Source organism: Hippocampus bargibanti, linkage group LG01 (assembly GCF_051943395.1).
Source record: "Hippocampus bargibanti isolate YZ-2025 linkage group LG01, ASM5194339v1, whole genome shotgun sequence".
NCBI classification, from domain to species: Eukaryota; Metazoa; Chordata; class Actinopteri; order Syngnathiformes; family Syngnathidae; genus Hippocampus; species Hippocampus bargibanti.
Genome location: NC_142734.1, coordinates 6,927,181 through 6,938,862, shown reverse-complemented (window position 1 = coordinate 6,938,862; position 11,682 = coordinate 6,927,181). Strand labels below are relative to the sequence as shown.

Sequence of the window (11,682 nt, the reverse complement as noted above, 5' to 3'; positions counted from 1 at the left end):
TTGCCTTGTGTTTACCGTTTTATCAATCCGTCAGATATGCGGACACCCATTAACAGAAGTGAACACGTTCCCGCATGGCACAGCGCATTTGCAAGCTTTAGCGAGTGTTTGTAGAGCTCCGAGTGGAGCTCAAGAAGCTGCTTCACCCGAAGCTCCAAAGACAACCTTCACCACCGTCCCCACGTTTGCCAAGCTGCCTGCCAAGCATCCCACGCTACTTGTTGAATGTGGCCTTTATCTGACAAAGTCATGACAGTTCGTTGCGCGGCCGGTGAGACGTTTAAAACGATCCCACGAAGTCCCTTCCCGGTATTGATTTGAATTAGTTTGCATTGCGGCTGATTAAAATTCATTCACTGGCAGACGTGCAAAAATGTGTCCCTCCAGTGCCATTGTCACTCGAATGACCCACAGAATATTGAGTTTTAGGACTAAATAAAGAGTCAATGCAGCGTAAGAAATCCTAGACTCGCTTCTTTCATCAGAAAAAAAGAGTTAATTCCTAAATGATAAAGGTCTGGAGTTATATGAGCTTGAAATGAGGGCGGCTGTCCAAAATACAATGAAATACATACAGTAAAGTCTCGTTATATCGATATCGGATATATCGATAGTCCCGGTTATATCGATACTATTTCTATGCACGCACGGAGAAAATTACATGCAAACAGGGTCGGATATATCGAATGTCCCGGTTATATCGATATTTTTTCGGACTCCCTTGAATATCGATATAACGAGACTTTACTGTACATATTTGTTTATACTGTAGAGCGCTTTAACAACAGCTGAAACTGGAACAAAGCGCTAACATGGGGAAAATGGAAATGCTGCCGCTTTGTGGAAAAGAAAAGAACTTTGCCAGAGGACATGGCCAGCGCTTTATTGGCACTCAAGCATGAAAAAAAAAAACATAACAAATTCGGGAAAAGCACTCTATGTAATATTTTCAATTCCCGAACAAATTCGTGAATTGCAATGAAAGAGTTAAGATAAGAAAAGAAGAAAGTGCAGAGCCATATTGAGCAATGAAAGCAGCAAAGTAAGCCCATGCACAATCAAGTGCTCTTTCTTCTTTTGGTTAAAAGCAGTCTCAAGTTCCAAAATACTACATGTTTATATATGAGCAGCACACTCCAGAAGTAAATGCATTTTTTTGCAGCAGTGTCGTGTGCCCAGCTTTCTCACAAGGGCAGTTTTATGTGCAGGCAAAGAGGCATGGAAAAGAAGACCTTTCCTTTGAGCTCACAGATTTGCAGTAATTACGGAATCACTTCCATATGTGGCGCTCTGGCTGCCTTCTCACTGCCCCCGCCACCCCTCTTTTTCCCTCTCTCCCCTTGTCTCCCTTTTTACATTTGTATTTTCCCTTTATTGCGTACTTTTGCTATTTTTATTTTCGTTTGGCTTCTCTGCATGCGCCGTGAGCATTTTGGGATGGTCAAACTACCGTTTCAACAAAGTTCATGATTATCAGAGCATCCTGGCATTTTTGGCAAACAATCACTTTTTTTGGGGTGATTAATTTAAATTAACCACGTTGGCAAAAATAAGCCTGCATCCTTGTTGAAAGAGAAGCGAGGCGAGCCAACGAGCTAGCGAAGCAAGACAGGGAGACTGACGCAGAGGGGAAACGCTGAAAATAGGGAAATATGACAAAGGAGGAAAAGGCAAAGAATGGGTGCTCGGAGAAGAATTTGCGAGGCAGGAGCAGAGCGTGAACGAGGAAAATGAGGCAGAGGGGAAGGGAGGGCTGGAGTAATGCTTTTTGACAGAGGTGGGTTCAAGATGGGTTCACGGTGACATCATGGCTGATTTTGGAGCAAAGTATAGACAGGAGAGACGTTCACCTTTCATTGGAGACACATGTTAGGGAACCGGCGAGAGCGTTCATTTGCTGGCATGCACACTGGTAGCTATGTCCGCAACCTTTGAATGCACCCCAAAATTATGCGAGCGCACATGCGTAGACCCTGTCCTGCACCCCCTGCAGTTCCGCTGTACTAAAAGAGGTACTTTCTTCCATTCCTTGTGCTCATTTGTTTTTACTCCAATAGTACATTGTGCTCGAAAACCTGTGCTGGCCCTGAGCAGCCTGCCTACATTGCTGCTTTGCCATGTGTAAATCATTTTCCAGTGTGTACTTCAAGGTACTTGCACTATAAATGAGCAGAGTTTGCCAGGCAGCATGAATGAGCTCCTTCATTTCGGTGGATGTGTGTTTCATTCTGCAAGTGTTGGGAAGTGTTAAGAGGTGAGCAGAGTGTGGTCACCGGCCATTCTCGCGTCATGTCCAAAGTTTGACATGACATCAATCTGAACATGGTGATATAGTGATGTCAATGCGGGCATCGTGTTTCTGGTGCAAAGCTGCCGACACAGGCGCCCGCCTGATGCTCGCCACCATCACCGCCAATTCCGTCAGCCTCCACGTGCTCAAAAATGCGTGCCTCTGTCCATCCTGCCTTTGCTTTGGCTCCCTTTGGCCATTTTGCGCCGCTTTCCCTCGTCTTTTGTGACAATTTTCTCTGTAAAATTAACTCGTTCTCTGCCATTTCCGAATGTATTCGGGAATTGAAAATATGATGTCGAGCGCCATTGCCGAATTTGTTCAAGTTTTGGTTTTTCTTGCTTGGGTTGAGTTTTTTTTTCTTTCCACAAGGGGGCAGCACTTCCCTTTTTTCATGTCAGCTATTGTTGAAGCGTTCTATAAACCAATAAGTATGTATTGCATTGCATTTTGGATAGCCACCCTCATTTCATGCTCATATAACTCCAGACCCATATAATTTTGGAATTAACTCTATCAGATGAAAGAAGCCAGAGTCTACCATTTCTTACGCTGCATGCATTGATTGTTTATGTAGTCCTAAAACTCAATATTCTGTGGCTCCGGCAATTTGAGTGACAATGACAAAAACCCTGGCACTGGAGTGGACACATTTTTGCACATGTCTGGCAGTGAATGAGTTAAATTAAAATAAAATAAAACCTCCCCTTTCTCATGAGCAGCAATTCATGCCTTTGCCACATCTCGGCTCGATTACTGTAATGCGCTTTACTTTGGAGTCAGCCAATCCTCCATGAAGCGTCTCCAGCTGGTCCAGAATGCTGCTAGCCTCTTGACTGGTACCCGTAAGAGGGAGCATATAACTCCTACTCTGGCATTCCTACCCTGGCTCCCTATGCATTTTTGAGTTATTTTCAAGATGCCATATTATTATTTGTATTCAAATCTATAAATTGCCTTGCTCTTCCTTACTTCTCCAATCTTATCCACCTCTCCACACCTTCTCAACGCCTCAGGTCTGCTAACCAAACATTATTAGATGTGCCAAAAACTAAACGGAGGCTCAGAGGGGATCCAGTCTTTTCCGTTGCTGGTCCCACTCTCTGGAATGACCTGCCACTGAACATTCGGCAATCGCCCTCGCTGCCCATCTTTAAAACCCGCCTCAGAACTCACTTGTACTCTGGCATTTGACTCAGCATGATTGTCATGATGCTAAAAGAAATGTTAAATAATTTTGTGTGTTCTGGATTTTGGATGGGAGAAAGGTGCACATTTCTCCCCATCCAAAACAGTAGAGTTGGGCGACCACTAATTGACTCTGAGAAGGTGGTTGCAATCACCTTCTCAATCAGTCTAAATCAATTAGTGGTCGCCCAACTCTACTGTTTTGGATGGGGAGAAATGTGCACCTTTCTCCCATCCAAAATCCAGAACACACAAAATTATTTAACATTTCTTTTAGCATCATGACATCATTCACCCCCTCTCCTCAGAGTTCAGACATTCTTGTCAAATAATCAGCAATAACATTTGTTGTCAGGGCAGAGAAAGTCATATGTGACAGGTCCTATTCTCCTAGTCACAGCGTATGGGCCCTGCCACTTTGCCAGTAGCTTACTTGATCCCATATGCAACAATATTAACACCTTCTGTCCAGGGTGCCAATCTCTCCCTGATAAATTCTTGCCGTTATTCTCGCTGGAGATCCTCTTCCAGCTTCTGACGTTCTGCATCTTCCGCTTCTTTCTGGAATTCTGGGTTCAGAAACCATGGGAATTGCAGCTTGTCTTAGATGATGAAACTGTGGAGGTTGGGCATGTTAAGTAACCCAACTTGGGAGTTTCTTGTGCGGGACGAAGGTTCGTTGGCCTGGCTGTTCGAGAGTCAGCGCCCCGGGGCTGCGCTCCCAGAGGAGGATAATGTTAACTAGATCGACTGTCAAATGTCCATTCTTACTTGTTGGGTGCATCTGATCTCTAGATCTGTTCAATCAACAACACCTCTTGTCTGAGTCTTAGGCTTCACCACTGGTTCCATCTCACTCTGCTCAGTTCCATCCTTGGCTTGGCAACTGTCAGACGCCTCATGGAAAAGAAGAACGGCATCTTCTTGGGGCAACTCAAGCTTCTGGTTTCCTTGATCCCCTTCAGAACTCTTCAGTCCAGTTTGGTTGGCCCGTGCTACACAACTTCTTACTCGTCCCACCTTCTTCCTCTCGGCTTCCTCTTATCTTTTCCACTTCAGCAAGGCGTAACGATCCCACCTTCTTCATGCAGGGTGAAACCATCCCACCACTGCCACCAATTGTCGTGCGGCGAGACAGCAAGCAGGTGGAAAGAGGATAAAAGTTCACTCAGCTAGATGCAGGAAGGGTATCGTGAGTTTTCTTTATTTGAAGTTGATATCAGCTTTCAACAGACCACAGGTAACACCGCTCTCCAGCTTGTCCTTTGTCCCTCTTCTTCCTCCAAGAGACTGGCTCAGGCTGGCTTTAAAGGTGCTTCACCCGAGCTTCTGGCCAATCAGGTCCCAGCGGCAATTGGCCATTCCCAGGTGGTTGCAATCACCTTCTCAATCAGTCTAAATCAATTAGTGGTCGCCCAACTCTACTGTTTTGGATGGGGAGAAATGTGCACCTTTCTCCCATCCAAAATCCAGAACACACAAAATTATTGTGATTGAGGCTCCAGTCTCTCAGGAGTGGTGGGATGGTTTCACCCTGCATGAAGAAGGTGGGATCGTTACGCCTTGCTGAAGTGGAAAAGATAAGAGGAAGCCGAGAGGAAGAAGGTGGGACGAGTAAGAAGTTGTGTAGCACGGGCCAACCAAACTGGACTGATGAGTTCTGAAGGGGATCAAGGAAACCAGAAGCTTGAGTTGCCCCAAGAAGATGCCGTTCTTCTTTTCCATGAGGCGTCTGACAGTTGCCAAGCCAAGGATGGAACCGAGCAGAGTGAGATGGAACCAGTGGTGAAGCCTAAGACTCAGACAAGAGGTGATGTTGATTGAACAGATCTAGAGATCAGATGCACCCAACAAGTAAGAATGGACATTTGACAGTCGATCTAGTTAACATTATCCTCCTCTGGGACCGCAGCCCCGGGGCGCTGACTCTCGAACAGCCAGGCCAACGAACCTTTGTCCCGCACAAGAAACTCCCAAGTTGGGTTACTTAACATGCCCAACCTCCACAGTTTCATCATCTAAGACAAGCTGCAATTCCCATGGTTTCTGAACCCAGAATTCCAGAAAGAAGCGGAAGATGCAGAACGTCAGAAGCTGGAAGAGGATCTCCAGCGAGAATAACGGCAAGAATTTATCAGGGAGAGATTGGCACCCTGGACAGAAGGTGTTAATATTGTTGCATATGGGATCAAGTAAGCTACTGGCAAAGTGGCAGGGCCCATACGCTGTGACTAGGAGAATAGGACCTGTCACATATGACATTCTCTGCCCTGACAACAAATGTTATTGCTGATTATTTGACAAGAATGTCTGAACTCTGAGGAGAGGGGGTGAATGATGTCATGATGCTAAAAGAAATGTTAAATAATTTTGTGTGTTCTGGATTTTGGATGGGAGAAAGGTGCACATTTCTCCCCATCCAAAACAGTAGAGTTGGGCCACCACTAATTGATTTAGACTGATTGAGAAGGTGATTGCAACCACCTGGGAATGGCCAATTGCCGCTGGGACCTGATTGGCCAGAAGCTCAGGTGAAGCACCTTTAAAGCCAGCCTGAGCCAGTCTCTTGGAGGAGGAAGAAGAGGGACAAAGGACAACCTGGAGAGCAGTGTTACCTGGGGCCTGCCGAAAACTGATATCAACTTCAAATAAAGAAAACTCACGATACCCTTCCTGCATCTAGCTGAGTGAACTTTTATCCTCTTTCCACTTGCTTGCTGTCTCGCCGCACGACAATGATTCTGACTTGATCTTGGTTTCACTCCCTGGTGTTTTCGACTAACTACTGTATGTGACTGCTTTATTTCCTGTAAATGAAATGTATTATTATTATTATTATTCTCCACTGCGATACGAATAAAGGCAAATCCAATCCAATTTATTATTATTATTATTATTATTATTATTATTATTATTAGTCTTCTTCTTTTGCTTTCGGCTTTTCCCCTCAGGGGTCGCCACAGCGAATCAATGTCCTCCATCTATCCCGGTTTTTATTATTATTATTATTAGTATTATTATTACATGATACCTGTCCATGTTAAGCGCTTTGTTGCAGCTTCAGCTGTTGTTAAAGCGCTATATAAATCAATATGTATTGTATTGTATTATAAAGCCATCGGACCTGACTTCCTCCATTTCTTGCCTCCTCTGTCATAACTCTTTTGCGCTTTCCTCTTCTGCCTTTGCTCCTTTCTCTCTGCCAGCAAGCCCCAAGGCTTCAGCTACGCTGCTCCGTGAATGCAAATATGTTGAATCTTAAGTGGAAACACACGACCGGCTCCTATGAATATTTCATACCTTCATAAACACATCCAGAGGAGCTGCAGAGCTTGGCGCCTCAGAACGCTCGCGTTTGCCGGATGACTTCCTGTGAGGAATCGAGCTCCCCGCAGTCTACTAGGAGCTGCGCAAGTGTGTCCGCGTTGGGTTTGATGTCAAGGCGGTGCGTTGTGATGTCACTGGCTGAAGTTAATGACACTCGAATGGCTAGGCCAAAAGGCCACGTTTCCAGTGGTGCCCAGAGAGAGAGATTGCAGCCTGATCTGTCTTCATTATCTGCCATTCTGCAGCCTCCCAGACACAATGATCATAAATCTCTGCCTGAAGCACACTTCACTGACACTGAAACACAAACACTAGTAACCTCTGACCCTCTCTCCGCTACTGCCTGCGCACACTCATCCATGCTGCAGACACCGAGGCACATTCAAGAGCCTGCTGTACATTCACGTACACTCACATCTGCTTCCCTCGACCACGACTGAAGAAAGGCCGGTGCACAGCCCGTACGCTGACATCGTCTTCGTGCACTTGATTGCACGTTCAGTCACTTGTGTAAGCTTTCAGTCAGCGCGATGCTATCACACGTGCTTGAAATTCACATCACTCCATCGCCTAATACAGTTAGTCTTTAAAAGTCCCACAGAGGTATTTCCTGTTTCGCTTTATTCAATTGCTGATTTAGCACTGCTATAGAAACTGTTAAGGGATTTCTTTTAGCTTTAGCGGTCTCATAAGCATCACATAAATCAAATGTAAGCGAGATAAGGATCTGGGGAGGTGACTTTTTGCAAGAGTGGCTAAGATGGGTGCTTCCTGAATATTAGCTTTCTGAAAAAAAGAGAAAAAGAAAAGCAGCGGCACCCATGACTTCTTATTCAGTCATTTATGGATTGTAGCACACAGTATGTAATATACATGAAAAAACATAGGGGCATGCATTAGTCATGTACCAACATTCATTGAGCCAAGCCGCTCAGTTTACATTAGAACAATCTGAGTGAACAGAAAAGGCCATAAGAAGTAGATGTCAACAGAATGGATGGCCTTGTTTCACTTTACTGACAAATGTACTTCATTCGGTGGAAAAAGTCAGTGGTATCCAAATCAGATGTTTTTTTTTTTAAATCAGATGTTTTTTTTTCAGATAATTGTCAACTATGAGAGAATGTTATGCGGGGACAGTATGACTAAGGGGCATTTTTGTCCATGAATCTTTCCAGCAAATCATGCATGCATGAATTGATCATTTAAAAAAACTCCTCCCTTCAAGCCATTCACTCACAACAATTAGAGGGAGTTGTTAATAGACCATTGGCAATTCAAGTGCAGTACCGTACGATAATGTATTGTACTTTTTTTGTTCACATCATTTCAATATCAGTCAATTGGCAACCCACCAAGGCTTTAGTTCTAGCAGTTACTAAAGTTTAGAATTTAAGATGAGGAGATCCCAATTTTTACCCCCAAAACAAATAAGAATCATCTTTATTGGCCAAGTATAGAATTTTCCTCCAGTAGAACTTGATTCTTGCAGTGGGCAAGTCCTCGAGAGTGGGTAGGGCGGTGACAATGATTTTGTTCCCACCGTCCTAACTGTCCGTTGAAGTCAGATTTTGTCAATATTTGTGGCGGCCCCAAACCAAACTGTGATGGAAGAAAACATGATTAATTTGATGAAATAAATAAATAAAATTGGAATCCAGATACATTTTTAACAATAGACCCATCACCTTTTTCTCTCATCATTCTCACCTTTCGAGTGAAGGACACAGACTATAGGTTGTTTCTTCCAATCTGTAGCATCTGCGGAAATGAAATGTAATAGTATGAGTGTCATGCTGAAATATTGTGAACGATATCTTCATACTTGCTCACTTAGTGTGGCGAAATCTGCAAAATAAAATTTGTACTGCCACAGCACATGGATAAACTACTTAGTCACACACCTGAATTGGTTCACCTTTTCTTGGATGGTTTGCTACATTGCGGGTTTTATTCGGTTTCCATCGGCTCCATCTGCATTTTGAGTGTCAGGATTTTTTTTAGGGTTCGACTATTTGTAAGAATGGAGTTTTTGATGCACCATTTTTCTACCATCGGCATCGCTCGCACAGTCTTTTCTTTCTCCTGATATTTTACTCGACTTTGGGCATCATGGCTTATTTGCGCATTCATGTGTTGTAGAATGGAGGGAGAATATTCCCAGCCAATCCATAAGCTCTCTCATTTGCATCAAAATCAGGGCAATCAAAGCACAAACCCAAGTGTACAGTGTCTGACATTCCTGAAACAACTTCAGAAATAGATACTCAACTTGGGGATCATATCCAGGCCCCCGGCTTGGAAGTGCAGAGCATTATCTGCTGACTGTATGCGTGTGTGTGGGTCTTTTCGCGGTAGCGAAGGCACTGTGATGCCCCCGACCCCCTTCCCCACAATAGAGACGAGGCTGCTTTTAAAATATTCTCTTAAAATGGTGACAATTATAATCCATTCAATAACTGCTTCAGAGGGATTGTCCCACACTAGTCTCATATTTCTGAATGAAATATATGACATCCACCACTCACATCTGTGTCGGGCCAATTTTCTGCCTGAGTCTCAATCGAAACCATCAAATTGGACCTGTTTTTTGCCAGTCTCAAATCTGATTGACTTTTTGTCACCAAATTTTCAGAAGCACTGGGTTGTAAGTCAGCGAGACCCAGTGAAGTGTAGCACATTGACCAAATTCACAAACATGCCCAACTAACTCATAGTCTGTACACAAAAATGACGACCTGTTCGGCTTATGTTAAGTGCAGACTCGTTTCTGTCACCAAATTATCAGGTGCATTCGGGATGATGCTGCTTCGTGCACCGGCACGCCCAGTCAACGTAACATGACGCCAAACATGCTCAACTAGACTTGCGCTGGCATGATCGTGAACCACAAGCCTTATGCCACTGTGTTGATACCAGTCGAAAGCCTTCTGTGCTGGCCTAAAAATTTCGGAATCACTGACTGATGTTAATTACATTTTGTCCATGAATTCTTATGAAATAACTCCAAATTGTCTTTCAGTTTCCTTTCATTACTTTTTCCCTGTTGCGCTGCTTCCAGACGTAGGTTTGTATTTAAGCATGTAACCACTCACATTTCAGCCATCATTTGTTACCAGGGTCAGAAATCTACCTGGAACCCTCCACATTGAGTTCTGCGGGCCCTCTCGCATAACCAATCAGATTTCGCGTGGGCAACTCAAAAGGGGTACCAACGCCTTCTTGAAGACGGTGGTCAACGTGAGAGTTGTTGCAAACTATGATTGGCTAGCCACTAGCCAATCATAGTTTGCGAAAAGTGCTCTGATCACAAGCCACTAGTGACAAGAGCATAATGGCCAGAGCTCGTACACTGTATCGTTAGCGAGCTGCATAAACAAATATATTGTGTTGATTTAATAGCAGTTTTCTCAATTCCAAAATGGCTAAAAGAGAATAAGAAATGGTGATGTGCTTGAATGTATTCGACTGTTTGAATGTATGCGACTGCGAAAGTATTGGTTGACTAGTCTTTACCTTCGATAATGCTGATGTCAGCAGACACCCAGATTCCACATGATAAATCTTTCATGTCTGTGATAGCTTAAGAAACATTTCTAATTCCCCGCTACCATTACTGATGGTAACGGCCCAAAGCAGATTAAACAGACAAGGCACCACTAAAACTCTGAAATCTGATTGGACAAAAAAAAAAAGTCAAATACCCACATACATTGACTGGAAACTGCAGCCGAGAGATTCTGCAAGCTGAATAGATTAGGCTGTTGGGAGTGAAGGTATACTGTTTCATGGAAACTATATGATCATTTCAGTTGTAAATGTTTCGTCAGTGTTTCGTCAGTGTTTCTGATGCCGTTTTAAGCCGACAAAGAAGGCCTAGCTATCAATGTTGATAGTCTGTAGATGTATTGCTCTTTAAAATATTCATTTTACAATCTTTACAATCGTTTTACAAATTTCAATTACAATCTTCATCAACTATGTAGCATTATTCCTAGATTGACTTCTCAATATTTTTGGAAAACGAACATTCACAACTTTTCGTTTGGTATTTTTCATTAATTCCATTTCATTTTGTTCACTTGTTCACCCGTCTGGTTGAAGATTTTGCTCAATATAAATTAAACGTAACGTCATAAAATGGTGCCGACGTGAGTGGCAGCCTCGGTTACGCGCTCCATATTATTGTTCCTGTTACTAGTGCAGCGTGTTCTACCGGAGACAAATTCCATGTGTGTTCTACATACTTGGCCAATAAAGATGATTCTGATTCTAAAAAAAATCCAATATAGTGGGGCCTAGATGACAACTCCTGAATGGCTTGCTTCTGCTTGTCCTCTTGAAGGCAAATCAAATCCTCTGTGTTGAGGACCTCATGATGGTAAGCAACAAGCTCCTCGATGTCATCTGAATCCTCTTCGAGTCCCATGTTCTATCTAATGGAAACAATGTCGTCCAGAACAACAGTCATGAGGATCAAATCCTTTAAAGTCCCTCTAAAGGATGCATACGGGCCACAAATTCTTCCACGCTGCTTTCAAGGATCGAAGGGTAACATCATGCCAAGCCTTTTCTATCAGCTGAAAGCATAGAGTAAATAAAGCCTTTGTGTAAAGCTTTGTTGCCAAGTATGGTATATCCGCTAAGCCGCTAAATCAGACAAACGCACACCTCGTTCGTGTTTCTCAATGATCTCCTTCTTCTCCTCTACTGTAATTTTGTTCTGTGTCTTCTGCGGCTGAACATGAGCCTGTGGTGGGGTCTTTTTTGGTCCCATAAGAGCAAAACTATCTGTAAAAAATCAGTGAAGAGGATCGACGTGTGCACTAAGAGAAAGGGGGTGTGGAGACATAGGCCGGCTGGGGCGCTATTCGGTC

General features: G+C 43.6%; 1 protein-coding gene across 1 annotated transcript in view; it reads left to right on the top strand.

Annotated features, from left to right (window-relative positions):
- rarga (retinoic acid receptor gamma a) overlaps positions 1-11,682 on the top strand; it is a 60,618-nt gene that overhangs the window by 4,584 nt on the left and 44,352 nt on the right. The gene's annotated exons all lie outside the window — the stretch shown is intronic.